The following is a 6,240-nucleotide window of genomic DNA, read 5'->3' as shown; positions in this document are numbered from 1 at the left end:
CCGGCTTAGAAACTTTCCGAAGCCTCTTTTATTTAGGGTATGACACTAACAGAATAGGGAGTCTCAACCAGTGAGCACATCCCCGGAGGTAAGAAGAGAAAGGTTTCGGCACAGTTTATATACAGTTCAAATAATATCAAAGCGGTAAAAGCAGCATTTAGCACATTAGGCTCAGAACATGTAATAATCAGATAATAAATAAAGCCAAATAATAACAATTATTCTAAGCTCGAATTCTTAACCCTGAACCAGTGGTTCTGGGTATAAAATCCCCAGCAGAGTCGCCAGAGCTGTCACACCTCCTTTTTCCGCACCCGAGAGGCGCAAGGGAGTTTTTTCCAATTAAAGGACAATCGAAACGGGATTGGTTTATTTATTTCAGAGTCGCCACTTGGGAGATTTAAGGTGTCCCAAGTCACCAATTTTAATCCCGAATCGAGGAAAAGAATGACTCTATATTACAGTCTGCGTACCAGAAATCCGGATAAGGAATTCTGTTAGCCCGGGAGAAGGTGTTAGGCATTCCCGAGTTCCGTGGTTCTAGCACGGTCGCTCAATTGTTATATTCGGCTTGATTATCTGATTTTATACAAGCATGAACTTATGTGCCAATTTTATCTTTTAAACCGCTTTTATCATTCACTGTTATTTTTATAGGACTTGCAACGTCGTGAAAACATATCTCGAACCACGTTACATCAATGCACCCGTGATTATTGACATACCTTGACTCGGTTGAGATTTGGATTTGGGTCACATAAATGTGCACCCGAGTTTAAGAAGGTAAGGTTTATTAAAGCGTATCCTAAAAAGACTAACGTGTTGTTATTTTAGGAGGGTTGTGAGATTTGCTAAGCAACCCGTCCTGGAAACTAAATGCTTCAATAATATACATTTAACGAGGGCCCCGCACCTGCGCGTTTTGTTTATTTTCATCGAGGCTCGTCTCGTCCTTATTTTAAAAGGATATCCTATAGCAACTACGTTTCTTGTGGTGTTTGTCTCTACTAATTGAAAGCAGTAAATAGCCCTAATCGATTACATGATTGCGAGCTTACTTATAACAGGATTTAAAATGCTTTTACAGAATAATAAAACGTGACTGCGATTATGGACAACTAGTCGAAAATTATGGGCCCAAACCTAGCTCATGCGAGATGGCCAGACTTGGGCCCCTGTTTTTCGATATGGGCCTAACTGATTTGTTTCGATTTGGGCTCGGCCTTCATGAGATTGAGGCCTAGAACTGATTCTTTGTTCTGTGAAATGAGTTTATCAATTTATATGGGACAATCTGGCAAAAGGAGAAAGAACTTTAACTAAAGTGGATAGTTTTCCTATTTGGCTTACATTAGAGAATATATTACACCCTCAGACTAAGTCTAAAAATACAACTTATTACACTGGGAATGTTTTTCACCTAACAGCACACATACATGACTAGCATTCATTAACCTACATTGATACACTAAGCATGTAGGCTACTTCTATTATCCAAACGAAAATGTAACTACTATATACTACATGACATTTAACACAACAGTCCACGTGTATATAAAAACAATCTGCAGGTCCTCTCTTTTGCATTCATGTTCAAACTCTCAGTTACATTAGTGGTATCGATTGTGTACCTGGTAAGGAGGACAAAGAAGAAAGGAATGATCAGCTAGGCAATATGCAGTGAATACAGCAGCGGCAGACACACAGCAACAACACAGCAATCAACCAACTAAACCAAGTGTTTTCCACAGTCCGCGAACAACCAACAATAGTTCCCAGAACAAAAGAAACCAGCAAATAGTCGAATGCCAAACCAGTAATTCCAGACGAAGAGTAATGAACACCAGAAGTAAAAGAAGTTCGATGCAGCAAATAACAACAGTTCAGCAACCAACAAACAGCTCAGTCAGTGCAGATGACAGAACTTGGCCAAGGCAGCTTGACCAATATGAATTCTTATTCAACTTTCAGATGGTGTTTGGTTATAATCTATTTGGAAACTAACTTATGTTTTTCAGCTTTCTTTAAACTCAGTAAACCTTCCTTCAGACTAAAAGTTTCAGCTTTTAAACTAAAAATTCCAGCCTTTTGTTTTCTCTTTTTCTGAAGACTAAAAGTCCAGCCTAAGACTCAAAACTCCAGCCCTCTCTTATGTTCTAAAACAGCTTATTTATAAGCTAATCGACCTAGTGCAGCTAAGCTGCCTGCATCCTCAACTTTGCAGTCTGCCCATCCCTCTTAAGCCCATCCTAAGCATCTTTTGATGCCAGCCCTTTTTGTTCCCCACGCCTGGCTTTCTTTAATCAAGAGTTATGGGTTCATTTTAGTATTCATTTTAAATTCCCATGCTCTTGTGTCTTGTTCCCCATTGGTATTAGTTTAATCCTAAATTAGTACCCTACTTGTCAGCCCATTTATACTAATCTTTTCTGTCTTTTTCAACACCCCAGAATGCCCTTGTTAACCCTGGATTATTACTGCCCTGCCTATTGCAGCATCAGGGCACTTTGGGCTTTGAACATTCGATTTCAGAACTGCCCCAACCTGGCCTTTAATTGTTTACAATGTAGTTACAAACTACCATTCATGGGTAATGCCCAACATTCAAATCACAATACAGGCTCATTAGTCATGCGACATTATTAGCTCATTCGATTCATTAGTTATAGAAAACTAATCGACGACATTTATCGAGTCGACTATACTAATTATAGCAGGTAATAATCAGTCGCTCGCATAAACAATACGTTCAGGGACCTCAGGGGTATCAGACAACTTTTGTTAAATTACTGGGCCTATATGAATTAGTTCATTTGACGATTAATCTAACTGACGATCATGTTTATCACAGAGAGTATTCAGAACAAACAGAAGACAATCGACCAAATAAAAGGCCTTTAACAGAGATGGAAGAAATCCGAAATAAAAATAACAACATAACAAACAAACACCACGAAACATGCTGACAACTTAATTAGAACTAAAACAAAAGAAAGGAAAACTTACCAAAAGAGTTTGAAATCAAAACGGACCCAAATCAGATTCAACTTCGAAACTCTTGAGGCCGAACAAACTTTAATCAGGGTGTTCTCACATGAGAACACCTTGATTAAGGTCTATTAGACCTCAAACCCTTGTCAAGACCGGCCGGATTCCCCAGGTGCATGTGTTTCAAGTTTTGGATTTTCAGATCTAATTTTTAAGGAGTTGTGGGTAGATTCGGACCAAACCAAGCTTGGTTTGGTCACGAGGAAGGTTAGGGGAGTGGCTGATACAAAGATGGTGAGGTTTGGTGTAGATCGAGTTTTGTCTCGAATCTTCAAATCCAGATTCGAGACGATAGGAGATGATTCGAGGTTCGTGGTTAGTGGATTCGTGTTCAGGGGAGTGAGGGGGTCTTAGGGTGTTCAGGGGGTGGTCACCGGCGTTCGTGCCGCCGGCTTTAATGGCGAAGGAGACTAGGGCGGCTGCTAGGGTTTGGGGGTTTCAGGGTTCAGGGAAGGAGACGATGAAGGGTGGGGTTGGTATAGGGGGTGCGGGGTAAGGGCTGAGTTTATATATGGGGAGGTTGATCGGATCTGAGCCGTTAGATCATATGATCTCAACGGCTTGGATCTGAGGGTGGGAAATGAGACGGGGTCGTTTGGTAGTTAAACGGGGTCGTTTGGTTTAAGTGAGGGGTTGGGTCAGGCTGGTTATTTGGGTCGGGTTTGAACATGGGTCGCTGAAAGAGGTCCTGAACCGTTGGATCGGCTGGGACGGACGGCTCAGATTGATTTGCCTGAAACGACGTCGTTTCAGGAGGTGCCTGGGCAGGCCTGGTCTGGACCGGGTCAGATCGTTGGTTTGGGCTTGTTTTTGTCTTATTTTTTGGCCCAAATTGATTTCAACTTTCTTTTGTTTTCCAATTTAAAGAAAAATAAAAATAAAAATAACTAATAAAACAAAATGAAATTAAAACAAATAACAATATGGCATTTCAACATAATTATCATACCAAGTAAGTTAAATCACAACCTAAAACGGACGATGCACATATATTTATATTTTTGAATTTTCTTTTAACGCCACATATATTTTTTGTACTTTTGTTTGATAATGACTAGATGCAAAATGGACAGACTCACAAACGACTAACAAAACATGTCACGGAAAGACCGAAAAATTGTACAGCGAAGCCTTTTGCCACTATTTTTATTTTCTTTTGGAGCGATTGTCCGTGAAGCAAAAATCACGTGCTTACATATACGATATGGGAAAGGTTATGGCATTATATACGCACTATCACCTTATCAGCTGGTATATGTTGTTGCCCATAGTGGCCGAGATGATATGATAGGACGCCCTCAGAGGCTGATGATGTTATGAAATATGTACCTATACGCGACATGACATTCATACGCATATGCATGACACTATAATTATTTCATGATTTGCAAAGTTATCCAGACTTACAGGTGGAGTCATTTACTCTATATTTCCTCTATGTCTATTATGTACCTATTTATGTGTCTTACATACTCAGTACATTATTCGTACTTACATCCCTTTTTACCTAGGGACGCTGCGTTTCATACGCGCATGTCCCGATAGACAGGTCGAGAGCCCTCCATGTACGCTATCAGCCCAGCAGCAGATGTTGGTGCGCTCTTTTTGCTTCGAAGTTGCTTGTTTGGTTAGTACGAGTTAGATGTGTATTGTTTGGTGTGGTGGGACTCTGTCCCGGCCTTTATGAAAATTATGTATTCTTAGAAGCTTGTATACAGATGTCATGTACATAACCGATCGTATGGCCTTGTCGGCTTATGTTCAATGTTCAAGTGGATATTTTGGTCTTAAAGGCCCATATGTATTATGTATAAGTTGGCATTACCTGTTGTATTCTACCTATTTCACGGCAACCTCTCTGGCTCAGTTAATTATAATAGTATGACATGAAAAGATACATTATGTTGGTACTTGGTTGAGTAAGGTACCGGGTGCCCATCGCGGCCCATCGGTTAGAGTCGTGACAGCGAGCTATGGGCCTCCTCTAGAATCAACTCCCAAAGCCCATCCACATTGGGCACACATATCCGGCCCTGCATCCTCAATACCTAGTCTTCACCAATAGTCACATCTCTGGCATCATCGTGCTGAACTCTATCCTTAAGGACAAGAAAATGAGGATCACCATACTGGCGCTCTCTGATACGATCAAATAAGGAAGACCGAGAAATCACACAAGCCAATACCCGACTGTGCTCCAAAATATCTAACCTCATGAACCGATTGGCCAAGGCCTAAACCTTAACTGCAAGAGGTCTCTCCCTAACTAGAATATATGCCAAACTCCCCATACTCACCGCCTTCCAGCTCAAAGCATCGGGCACCACATTGGCCTTCCCCGGATGGTACAAGATAATAATATCATAATTCTTTAGCATCTTCGCTGCCTCAAATTGAGATCTTTCAATTTGAATAAGTGTTGGAGGCTACGATGATCAGTAAACACCTCACAAAATACACCATACAAATAATGCATCCAAATCTTCAACGCGTGTACAATGTCAGCCAACTCCAAATCATGAACATGGTAGTTCTTCTCATGGGGCTTCAACTGACGAGAAGAATAAGCAATAATTCTACCTTCCTGCATCAACACACACCCAATACCAACTCTCGAAGAATCACAATACATAGTATACAAACCTGAAGCTGATGGCAAAACTAACACTGGAGTTGCGGTCAACGCTATCTTGAGCTTCTGAAAGCTCTCCTCACACTCATCTGACCACCTGAATGGAGCACCCTTTTGATTCAAATTGGTCAATGGCGATACGATACATGAAACTCCCTGAACAAACCGGCGGTAATAACCTGCCAAACCAAGAAATTTGTGAATCTCTGTGGCTGAGGATGACGTGGGCCAACTCTGAATCGCCTTTATCTTCTTTGGATCAACCTGAATACCCTCGCTGGACACCATGTGCCCCAAGAAAGTGACTAAATTAAGCCAAAAGTCACACTTGGAGAACTTTGCATAAAGTTTCTCCTCCCTCAATCTCTACAACACCACTCTCAAATGCTCTGCGTGCTCCTCCTGACTATGTGAATAGACCAGAATATCATCAATGAAAACTATGACAAATGAGTCAAAATAAGGCCGACACACATTGTTCATCAAATGCATGAATGTTGTTGGGGCATTGGTCAGCCCAAAGGACAACACCAAGAACTCATAATGACCATATCGGGTCC

Source organism: Nicotiana sylvestris, unplaced genomic scaffold (assembly GCF_000393655.2).
Source record: "Nicotiana sylvestris unplaced genomic scaffold, ASM39365v2 Un00001, whole genome shotgun sequence".
NCBI lineage: Eukaryota > Viridiplantae > Streptophyta > Magnoliopsida > Solanales > Solanaceae > Nicotiana > Nicotiana sylvestris.
Note: the sequence above shows the minus strand (reverse complement) of the source record.